Source organism: Arvicanthis niloticus, chromosome 18 (genome assembly GCF_011762505.2).
Source record: "Arvicanthis niloticus isolate mArvNil1 chromosome 18, mArvNil1.pat.X, whole genome shotgun sequence".
Classification (NCBI taxonomy): Eukaryota; Metazoa; Chordata; class Mammalia; order Rodentia; family Muridae; genus Arvicanthis; species Arvicanthis niloticus.
The window spans coordinates 16133681-16146033 of record NC_047675.1 but is presented as its reverse complement, the minus strand read 5'-3'; the positions used below and the strand labels follow the sequence as shown (position 1 = coordinate 16146033).

At 46.4% G+C, this 12353-nt stretch overlaps 1 protein-coding gene across 3 annotated transcripts in view; it reads right to left on the bottom strand.

Annotated features, from left to right (window-relative positions):
- Positions 1 to 4323, bottom strand: part of Cyld (CYLD lysine 63 deubiquitinase) — a 52426-nt gene extending 48103 nt beyond the window's left edge. The window contains exon 1 of one of the 3 annotated variants that reach the window (XM_034522278.2): positions 4205 to 4323. The gene's annotated coding sequence lies outside the window, so the exon portion shown is untranslated. Of the gene's footprint in view, positions 1 to 4111 lie in introns of all 3 variants that reach the window. The other 2 variants (XM_076915584.1, XM_034522279.2) reach the window with 2 other exon arrangements.
- Positions 4324 to 12353: the final 8030 nt, after the last annotated feature.

Here is a 12353-nt window from a genome sequence, read left to right as displayed (position 1 = left end):
AAACATTTCAAAGCTATTTTATTTTTAAAATAAATTCTTTTTATTTCTAAAATTTTCTAAAACTGGCTATCTTTAGATGGTAAGTTGGAACCTGCCTATTTTATTGACTTTCTAACTTAACAACTAATGCCACAATTTGAAGTTTAAGAAAATAAATGTTAGCCGGGCAGTGGTGGCTCACGCCTTTAATCCCAGCACTTGGGAGGCAGAGGCAGGTGGATTTCCAAGTTCCAGGCCAGCCTGGTCTACAGAGTGAGTTCCAGGACAGCCAGGGCTACACAGAGAAACCCTGTCTCAAAAAACAAAACAAAACAAAACAAAAATTAGTGTTAATAAAACATTATCAAAGCAAAACAAATAATTATATATGTCTCAGGACATTATATTTAAATGAATTTGATCTCAAAAGGTAGTTCACAGTTTTAAGAATTATATAACTGGTTTGAAAAAAAAAACTCTATGGCAACAAACAGAAGTTTTCAAGAATATATTTAAAGTGAACTAGACAAAGAATGATGAATGTTTGCAACTTGTTTGCACAAGTGAACCTCAGTTTATACTCAGTAAGAGGATAGGTCACAACAGACAACTAGAATGGTCAAAGCAAACATTATAAAATACTTTTTAAGGGTATTATCCAAAGGGAAGAAACATGTGTGAGCCTACCTGCTTTTAGAAGGAATATATCAAGAATAAATTTCAGGGGGTTGGAGAGATAGTTCAGCAGTTAAGAGCACTGACTGCAATTCCAGAGGATCCAGGTTCAATTCCCAGCACCTACATGGAAGCTCACAACTATCTGTAACCCCAGGATCTGACACCCTCATACAGACATACATGCAGGCAAAACACTTTGCATATAAAATAAGAATAAATAAATTGTATAAAAAGAAAAAGAGTATGTTTGAAACACATTTAAATTAATTTCCTTTATTACAGATAATAAAGTAGAATGATGAACTTTGTCTCTTTCTAGACACATACCAGATGAGAAACCAAATGATCATTTATCATCTCAAAATATCAGCATTACCACAGAAATGCCCTAAACACATCCTCCTCCTCCTGTAGTAATGAACATAATGCCAACATTCTCATTCCTCTCGGATCTGCACAGTAGTTAAATTAAGCCTTAGAACTCCAAACAATAAAAACTGCCTCAAGACTCTACAAAGAGAAACATCAAAATCACACTGTGAGCTCTTTCCAGATCATATTCAATATTCTGATACAGTCAGGGTTAGATCCTGAAAACTATACACATTAAGGTATGATGACTGCTTTCCACCCATTCTGTGTCTGCTTTAAGTACAGGTCATGACGGCTATAAGACAGCGAGTTCACAGTGACACGAGAGTTAGTTTGAAGGAAGAGATTTTCAAGTATACCCTCTTGTTACTTGGCAAATAGAATCACTGTGAAGGTGAGTATATCATGAACAACTCATCTAAACACTGTCCCATGTCCAACTAGGTAACAGTAATGGTGTATATTTTGATAATTATTGAAATACTGAAAGAAGAGTATCAAAGAGCTTGAAACAAAGATGAACACAGGCCTTTCTTTGGGACACTGGAGACAAGGGAACAGAAGAGAATCACAGAGATCTGAAAGCATTATCTGTTTATGAGCTTGTTGACCGCCTGAATGCTGAGCAAAAGAGGGTTTCAATATACAAAGATAAAAATCGCAGGCGGATTTCTGAGTTCAAGGACAGCCTGGTCTACAGAGTGAGTTCCAGGACAGCCAGGGCTACACAGAGAAACCCTGTCCTGAAAAACCTAAATAAATAAATAAATATTGACCAATTTCCAGTGAATGAAATGATAAGATGATCAGGATATAAATCTTACAAAAAACATTAAAGATCAGAATCACCAAGTTTTAAGCATCACAATATGAATAGTCATCAGCTACATACAAGTGGTAACATAACTTTTCTAGACTGTAAGACATCCGGATGCTCAAGTGATCAAGCTGTACCACCGTCCCTAAGAACCTCACAAAGACAGGTGTAATTCAACAACTGCTAGCCTCTGCTGAGGTAGCCTCCTTGTTCTAAAACACCACAGGAAGCTTTCTAAATCAGAACAGAAATTACAATACTAAATACTGCTTAAATCACAGATAGCAAAGAGGTAAGCAGGCTGCCATGGATATGCAAGAAAAGAGCCAAGGCTTTTCCAAATGCTTCAAGTCAGTTTGAATGACTAATTTAAGAAGAAGAAGAAAAAGAAAAAAAAAAAAAAAAAAAACTCTTACTAAAAGAACAAGTTGTTACATGCCTAAACAGTAAATAGAAATACAGAGATTTCAAGACCAGAATAAGTTGTGACACAAGGATACAGTCACAAAACCAAGTGGGACTTACAAGGTTTATTAAAAAAAGAAAAAACAAAGTCTGACTCTCTTGCATCTGCAGTCACATCAGGAGGACAGAAACCATGTTGTCTCCTGTCAGTTAAACCTAGCCACTGGGCTCTAAAACCTTGACTTGCCCACTCCTTGTCTTTCCAGGATCTAGACCAGAAAACTTGATTAGCATAGGTGGTAATAGTGGATGCCAAAATGCTATTTCCTTGTCCTATTTAAGTGACCAGAAGTTTCTACTATGTTAAAAATAAGATTCAAGAAACAGACTTTTGCCTAAAATATCATTAATTCTCTGGAAAAATCACAATTTTATACTATGCTACTACACATGTAAGTAGAAACAAGAAAGGAAAAATGTCACAATTATGAAACCAGGTTGTTTGGAGCTTCATTTGAAACTAAAAATGTAAGATGACAGTATACAAACCAGGAATAAAACACTTAGTTTGATGAGAAGGCTAATTACTGCCCTTTCTTTATGCATTAAAGACCTCCTTAAATCACTTAACCACAGTTTAGCTAACTTCTGTTTAATATGTCATTTTTACATAACAAGTCCCTGGTCTTATCAGCGCACCTCAAAAATTACCAGTCCAAACAAGGCTTTCTTTGAAAGAATACCTTAAAATTTTGCAGCAGAACATCGGAGAACGTTCTGGGTACTGTCAACATTCAAATTACATGAACTTCACAAAGAATTTCCAACAAATCCTTTTCCCTTAATATTGTTCTAGTGCAAATCCACCCACTACCCAGCGGGGAGCAGCAGGCTAAATTCTTGGGGCCATTCAACCTACTTGAGGTATGAGGGGGTGTGCAGGAGACTGATGCTTGAATGTACGCCCTCTTGGTGCCTGGATTCTTCTCTGGAGCCAATGATTACAAAAATGAGCAATCTTATTAGGAATCCCTGATTAGCCTCAACACACACAAAAAAGCAAGGTATGAATGAATGCTCCTCTAAGGAGACAACTTTCCAGAGAAAATCAGAGCGAGGACCGGTGGCGGGGATGGGGGGGGGGGGGGGAGGTTGGGAGATTGCAAGACTTGGTGGCTGGAGGATGACAAACCCCTAAAACATGCAAATGCCAAGGGGTGGAATAGAAAAAGATGCCAAGGACATGAATAACCTGGCAGCTGACCTAGCTGAGCTCAGTTCCAGACCGTCATCATTCACGACTCGGCTTCTCCTCCAAGGCTGACCATAATAATAAAAGAAAAGAAAGGTACCCGACCCGTCTCAACAAGGCGCACCTTCCAACTACACAACTGTGCAAAACCATCCTCCCCCTCTAGACCAAGGAAACTGAAAGAAAAAGCAGAACACGCCATCAGCGAGGCCAGGCTGCTCTTCCGGGAGCGAAGCCATCAACATCCCACAAAACAACACAGACGTGAGGTACCATAACCCGAGACTCTCCCTGCCTCCTGCAGCCGTTGGGAGCCAGGCGGGGTCCCGGCCTCAGTTTCCCTATCTGTCAACGACGGCGGGCCAGAGAGAAAGCCTGAGTCCCGCGCTGCTCCTACCCAAGCCCTCTCCGGTGCAGGAGTCCCGCGACTCCCGAGCCCTCCGGGAGGCTGAAGGTGGGCAGCCGCGGTTGACGTCAGAAGCTGGTCGGCCCGGAGCAGCTAACGGGCGGGCGCTGAGGCCCGACGGTCGCCTCCGCGGTTCAGGGCGCCCGAGGCAGGGCAGGAACACTGGGAACCTAGCCTCAGCCGCACGGCCGCGCACACTCACCCGCCTCGGCCGCCGCTCAGCGCCGCAGCCCCGGCTTAAGAACCGGCGTCCCCGGCCGGCCCGCCGCCCCACACCCACCACCCGAGTATTTACCTCAGTCGCGCGGGCCCCCGCGCAGCCGAACCTGCTACCTGGGCCCGCCCCCACCTGCCCCGCCTCCGAACCGCCCGCGGGGAGGGCGGAGCGGAGGCGGAGAGGGTAGGCGCCGCGCTAGCCAATCACATCCAGAGATCCGTCCCTGCGCGCCCTCTGATTGGGTCTTCCTGTAACAGACCTTCCTCCAATGGTTGCTGGCACGGTGCTGGCTGAAGGGACTTTCCGCTCGGTCAAGCTCGGTGGAGCCAAAGGGAAAGCGAAGGGGCGGAGCAGAAAAAAGAAAGGGTGGGGGCGAGGAGCGATGGCTGATTGGGCGAAAGGCTGCCGGTGACACGTCACCATTGGCTGAAACCACACCTGGGCGGGCGCTGTGCTCCCAGCTCCACCTTCCTTGCGCGGGTCTTGGCTCTTGGCTTAGCTGTCAAAACTGGGGTGGGAAGCTATCCAGAGAACTGAGAATAGTTTTCAGGATTCCATGAAAGAGCAAAGCTTAGAATTACACCTAGAGTCAATGTTTTCTTTCTCAGTTTCTCAACATGTAAAATGGGGAACTCCCAACCAACCCTGCTGAGCCTCAATTTCCTCTTCTGTAGAATGGAGGTGTTAGTACCACCTGTTTTACCGGATTATTGTGAAATGCTACATAGTATCTCTTAACAGTAGGCGCTCTGTAAAAAACGAAGCTCTTTCTACCCTTAGATGGGGTCTGGGTTACTTGCTGTTTTTTGAACTTCTGTGGCCATGCATCCCAGGTTGGAGAGAGTCTCCTAAGGATAAAGAAAGGCTTTCCACCCTCTACCTTACCCAGGACTGCATCCCTGGCCACCAGCCAGAATTGGGGGTATAGTGAAGGATCTTTCAATTAGAAGGAAGGATTCTGACTCCCAAAAGTGCTCAAAATATTTAAAGAAACTCTTTTTATAATCAGCCCCAGAGCCTGGCTGCACATGCCTTGCTTCACTGGATAGTTCTCTCTTAATTAATTTCTTCTCCTTTGACATTTTAACTACTAATTATGGGAGAAGGTGATTAATAATGAGAAAAAGGTGTGTGTGTGTGTGTGTGTGTGTGTGTGTGTGCTTAATCATGACACAAATTTCCCCAGTGGAGACTGCCAATGCTTCTGAAAATCCGAAGAATGGAAACCAATAAGAACACAGAAGAAGACAGACACGTGCGTGATTGCTAACAATATAAACTGACCACTCCTCTCCCTGCTGAAATCACGCATAGTGAAATTGGCATCTGTTGAAAACTGAAGCCTCAATTCTCTCCTGTCTTTCATTGGTATACACATATCCTGTTCCCAGCTTCTTGGGCTCAGCAACACGACCTAAATCAACAGTGACACGTGGTGGCCTTAGACAAACAACATTCCCCCCTATAGATCTGGATTCTCCCATGACACTGGCAGGATTCGCAGAGCTACTCTGGCTCTCCATTTCCATGAAGGAAAGTCCCTTCAGCCAGCACCGTGCCAGCAACCATTGGAGGAAGGTCTGTTACAGGAAGGCCCAATCAGAGGGCGCGCAGGGACGGATCTCTGGATGTTCCGGGAGAACATTCTGCTTGACCCCATCCAATAAGGAAGAGAACAGAATTGAGGAAGTGGACTCTGAGGATCTTTTAGTGAGTCAAGTAGACTTATTTTCTCCAGATTGCCAGAGCACTCCCCCCGTTCTGTTTTCTCTCCTCTAATCCTTTCTCTCCTGCTCACTGCCCCTAGGCTCCTGGAGATGTGATTTGCCATTCCTGGCTGAAGCATCTGTATGTCCTTTCTGATGGTGGCATCTAGTATGGTTGAACACTCTGCTTCAGTAGGGTTTGCCGCTGCACCATCAGTGACCACATACCCCCCCCTTATCCTCACCCCCACCTCGTTGACACATGCTCACCGTGCTGCTCACCGAATCAGGGTCAGGGCCTGACTTCATCCACGGTCATCAGCTCAGCCAAACCTCACATACAGGCTCTTTAGTCGCCATTCCGGGTCAGTTGGTACTGGCTGCCTAGAACTGAGCTGACATGATGCTGAAGCTGTGTGTTGAGGTTCAAGAGATAAAATACCCACCATGATCTGACACACGAGAATGATGTCATTGTCATACTAGATATTACTTACAGTTCTTCATCTTTCAGGGTCTCATTTTGCGGAAGGGAGAGAGATTAAGGTCCAGAGTGGGAAAATAGTTTCCCTCCGTCACATGGAACCAGTTTCCTCGCCTGTATTTAATTGGGATCTCTGACTGGAGTGCGTACCATACCTCCACAATCTTCCCTTTCAAGTAGGGCCCAGCCCAAGTCCAAACTCTACCAGCTGTCTTTTCAGATAACTTCAGACCCCACTGCTCACCTCTTGCTTCCCTACACTCAGCCTGTCCCACCCAACCTGGCCTCGGCTCCATGCAGATCAGGCTGAGTAGCTGAGCAGCTACTGGGGAAACACATCTAAGTAGACGAGTGAAATGCCCGGTCTGCCTTCCTGGGGGAGGGGAGCAGAGTACCTCCACCTGTTGACAGCTCAGTCACAGGAAAAGAACAGTCTAAGAACTCTGAGAAGGGAGGGCTGCACTCGGAGCAGCCTGTAAAGGCTCCTGCAAAGTAAGAGATCGATGATGAACGTCAGCAGGGGCTGAGAGAACACCCCAAAAAGAACAGGAAGTACAGCACACACGGTGAAAGAACTGAGAAGGGGAAAGCGCTGTCACCATAGCATGCTGCATCAGGGCCAGGTGGGTCCCCATGCCTAGAGCAATGGGATTCCTTAAAGGGGTACTAGCCCGGATGTGAATGAGGTCCCAAGCTGTCTCGCCTAATTCCCTTACTGGATGCGTAGGAGCCCCAACGCACGGCCACTGAATTGGGTGCAGTCCTCTCTATACTGCGTCCAGATAGCTTTTGAGGAGCTACTGAGCAACTCATAGTGGGTCTGAAAGAAATATTTCTTAGTAGTATTGCCACGCCCCTGACATAGACCCTGCTTGCTCTGTACCTCCCAGGGGCTACCCCAGGCCTCACCAAGTCCTGTGTTTATTTCATATTTTTCTGTGTACTCCACATCTGTATTTTAACACAATCCGAAGGAGACATCTGGTGTCCCTGCCCCACTGCAATCCTCCACCCTTCCCCTCCCCTCCCCATGAGTAGGGACTTCCAGTCACGCATCCAGCCTCTGTGATTCCAGTTGTGTCCCCAACAATCCGTGGCTCCGTGCCACAAAAGCTATGTAGACCAGGTATCCCTGCAGGTGAGGATAGGGTACCATTGCTTTCTCCACAGATGCCCACCATGGTGTCTTGATCATGGATGGGGAGCTGAGTACCCTCTGTCAGAGATGCACTTGCCTTTGGAGAAGGGAACTCCTGGCACACCTGAGTACTCCATCTGGATGCTTTTACTCTGACCACCGAAAAGCTCTTTTCAATGAGATAAAAAGGACTGCTTTAATCATCTTGAAGCTAACCCAGCTGAGCTACTGCTCTCCCCTTTGAGCGTTATTATTATCGGTGATAAGTGATTTCTGCGGCTGAGTCTAAAGCACACAGAGAAGGCTTAGTGCTCCTGTCTGACACATCTGTGCCACATCTGGAACCCATCTGGGGCAGTGCATACACTAAGCATGGTCTCATGTCCAGTGCAACCATCCTCCCTTGCGAAGAAAGCTGTAGCGGAACCTGCTTTGGTTTCTGCTCCCATTTAAAAAAAAAAATAGCATTTGCTGCTCTTTCAGAGGACCCAGGTTCAAATCCTAGTACCTACATAGTGGATCACAACCGCCTATGACTCCAGTTCTAGGGGGATCTGATGCTGTCTTCTAAACTCTGAGGGCACCAGGCATGCAGGGCTGCATGCATATACATGCAGGCAACTGGTTAAGTGAGCTCTTCACTTAGTTTAAAAAAGAAAACGAGTGCCTACCATGTGCTGCGTGCCCTGTGGGGCACTGTCATGAGCTCGGCCTCTGCTCTCAAGCAGCTGTCATTCCAGGGAAAGCATGTCATCCTTCTGTTGCTGTGACAGAAGACGTGAGCAAATTAACTTGTAAGGAGGGAAGGTCTCTGTTGGTGCAGAAGTTTCGTGGGGTGCTTTGATCAGGTGCTTTGAGCCTATGGTATCAAACTATTATAGGGTGGCGATTGCTTCCTTTGTGGTAGTCAAGAGGCAAAAGAGACATGAAGAAGAGCCCCAAATGACCAGAAGATGTCCTAAAAGGCTCCATCACTTCCCAATAGAGCCACAGATTGGCAGTTAGGTTTTCAAAACATGAGACTTCGAGGGACAGTCAAGATCCAAACTCTATATCAAGAAGAAAAAGGCAAATGCACCCAAAGAGACTACACTGAGAAGACCCTGAGGCAGGTGGGGGATGGGGGGATGGAGGGGAAGGGCGTACTGTTCAAGTACGTGATTTCCTCACAGAGGTGATTATGAAACACCCCCCCCCCAAGGAAATAGGCACAAATATATCACAGGGAATAGTGATCAGGCAGCTGTGTGTATCTGGAGGAGCGAAGAAGCCCTCAGCAAAGGAATACTGTAGAGAACATGATGTCTGTGACAAAGGGAACTCCAGAACAGACCCCGAATGGTCAGCAGGAGACCTTGGCATTACTCTGCCCTGGATGGGAAGTGGCAGAGGGCTTAGATGGCTAATGTTGACTTGTGTTGGTTCTACTAGGTCTGCAGGCCGGGGACGGAAGCCAGGAGACCGGCTAAGGGACTGCTACAGGCAAGAGGTCCCTTGTTTCTTGGGGATGGAAGCAATGAGCAAGAAGAGGTGGAGATGGAAGAACATGAGACTGAAGGGGTCAAAAAAGAAGCTTGTTGGGCATGGCAGTACACACTTGTCACCCAAGCTGGAGGAAGTCTGTGGCAGGAAGATCGCATGCTCAAAAGACAGCCTGGGAATCACAGGAAAATGTAAAAAAATAAAAATAAAAATAAAAAAAATCAAGGAGAAAAAGCTTGGAAAGAGAAGGGGAAAGAGACAAAGGAAGGAAGTCGTTCCAATATTTTGAATGGACGACTGACAGGGGAGAGCTGTGCAGAGAGGAATGGCTAGTGGGCTGGGAGAACGTAATTATAGGTTGGGATTAAATTTAGAGCCAAAACAACTGGTATCTCAGGGGGGCACAGCTAAAGAGCTCGGGTTGCCAATCTACCCAGCCATAGTCTGTCTGGATGTAACTCTCAAACAGAAAATTGCTCAGCTCAGCTCCCATGTCCCAGATGACCCATTGTCACTATCCCAAATCAGAGGCTGAGCATCTCTCACCCATGAACACTGCCGGAGCTTAACCCATCACGCCAGGCCAGCCGAGTGGGAGGAGATGCACTAGCGATACATTGTTGAAGCAAATTATTAAAACTCTGGTCTAGATACGGTCCACCTCAGACATAGTTCCACAGCTCAAGTTTCTTCTGTGTGTGTGTGTGTGTGTGTGTTTTCCGCAGTATTGCGAACTCAACCCTGGCCTGCACATGGGCTAGGCAAGTGCTTTCCCACTGAGCTCCACCCGCAACCTTTTGATCACATTTCTATGCCACATATTCATTTCAGTATCTTATTTCCTGACTGTGGGGGAGGCTGAAGTTGGGGTGAGGGGAATACTCAAGAACCCTTTTCTGCCAGGATCACAATGACTGTAACTGAAGTCTGAAGAGTTTCCTACACTAAAATCTAGAAAAGTCTCCTGCTCTGGTACCTTTTGTTCTGCACACAAGAATTAGGTACTTCTTGGCCACATGGGAAACCTGCAAGTGCCAGGCTAAGACAATGGCTATAAGCCCATGTGCTTCTCCAGTAACCTCTCAGCCAACGAAACTTAAGACTAAGTACACACATTCACTGGTTATCTGCTCAGGACCACCAGTCCTTTCAGTGCTGTCTGCTGGCCTTCTGAAAGTCTGGAAAGTTCGTCATCACTGAACTCTTCCAGTAATTTCCTACCAAAGTCTGGGTGTCATCCTTGTCTGGGTCCTTGTAATCAATCAATCAAGCTCTCTCTTTCTCCATCTCTCTCTCTCCATCTCTCTCCTTGTTCTCTGTGTCTCTTTCCCTGTCACCTCTCTCTCTTCTCATCTCTCTCTCTCTCTTTCTCTCTCTCTGCCTCTCCCTTTTCTGTGTCTCTCTCCCTGTCACCTCTCTCTCCATCTCTCTCATCTTCTCTATCTTTCTATCCTTCTCTCTCCCTGTCCCCCTTTCTCTTCATCTTTCTCCCTGTTCCCTGTCTCTGTTTCTCTTCCTTCATCCCTCCATCTCTCTCTCATTTGATATGGAGTCTCACATAGTCCAGGTTGGCCTCGACTCAGTATGTAGCCAAAGATGATCCTAGTTAGTTTTTAACTTCTACCTCCCAAGTGCTGGGATTACTAGTGTGCACCCCCACACTTGGCTTTGACCTCTTATTCCTTCCTAATCTCTCCCTGGATGATGCCATCCAGGGCTAAGAATTCATTTTGGTGCTGAGGACACCCACCATCCAATTCTCTCTGGCAGTGCCTTCTCCAGGCTCTGGGATCGTCAGAATAAATGCTTCTCTTAGGCACAGGAGACTTGACTACCCAAAACAGAAGTCTCTTCCTTCCCTTAATTGCTGTTCCCAGCCCCCAGGTGCTCAGAACTAAACTCTGTTATTCTAGACTCTTCCCATTCCTTGGGCCCTCTCTATCTACCCATCAGTCCCTGGGCATCTGCCTCCAGAGGATCTCTGGGGTCTACCTATCTACCTAGCTCCTCAGTTGCCTTCCCACTTCCTCCTCTTGTCCCCACCCTTATGAATTTGGGTCACAACTCCACCCGAGATTGAAGTTCTTTGTTAAAGGAAAGTTAGATCATATCTCCCCTGCTTAGAACATTCTAATAGCTTGGCCTTATTTTACTTAGATAGATAGATAGATAGATAGATAGATAGATAGATAGATAGATAGATATTCTCACCTCATAGCCCAGGCTAGATTCAAATGCTAAATCCTCCCATTGAGCCTTGTGAGTGCTGGCATTACAAGCATGAGCCACAACACTTAACTCTATTCCAAGGTCAAGACCAAACCCTTGATCACAGGCCACGAGAACTGGGCCTACCATCCTTTGCAAACCCATCTAATGACACCCTTTCCTCGACTCAGAGCAAGCAGAATGTGTTCATCCCCTACAGTTGCAGCAGACCACCATAAATTCCGGGTGACATAAATTACCCCAATAACTGTAAGCTCTCAGTAAACTGGGCTCCCTCTGGAGCTCTGAGTGGGAATCTGGCTTCCTGTCTGTATTAGTCAGGGTTCTCTAGAGTCACAGAACTTATGGGTACTCTCTAGATAGTAAGGGAATTTGTTGATGACTTACAGTCTGTAGTCCAACTCCCCAACAATGGTCAGCTGCAGCTGTGACTGGAAGTCCAAAGATCTAGCAGTTGCTCAGTCCCACAAGGCAAGCAGGCGAGGAAGAGTCTTCCTTCTTCCAATGTCCTTATGTAGGTCTCCAGCAGAAGGTGTGGCCCAGATTAAAGGTGTGTACCAACATGTCTGGATCTGGCATTTACTTTAGTCTCCTGGGATTAAAGACGTGTACTACCTTGCATGGGACTAAGCTTTTCATAGCCACTGTGCCTCAAGATCAGGATCACAGGTGAGCCTTCCAATTCTGGATTGTAGTTCATTCCAGATAGAGTCAAGTTGACAGCCAGGAATAGCCGCCACACTGTCATTCCCAGCTTTCAGACCTGAAGTCGTTAGTTCTTTAACCCTTTTATGGCCTTCAAGGCCAGAGTCATGACATCTGCTTCAGCTATCTCTCTCCCATAAGGACACACAAGTGTGACTGTGGGGAGGGGCAACCAGATAATTCATGGTCACCCCCTCCCCATTTCATGAAAATCTACAGTCTTTTCTGCTAGGTAAGGTTCTAGGAACTAGAACCTGATGCCTTTGGGGGACTATTACTCAACCTGACGCACATTCAAAGACCTTTGCTGCAGGAGTCTGTGCAGCTGAATCCGTGGCACTGAAATGCTCTCTGCGCACTCACTGGTGGCCTGGTCATCTCCTTCCCATGAGGACACAGCTTTCTCGGCTCATGAAACGAAAGCTCCTTGGACCTGGTACCTGTTTATTTCTAAGCTTTCCTTTGAGGAAGTAATGTGTGCCT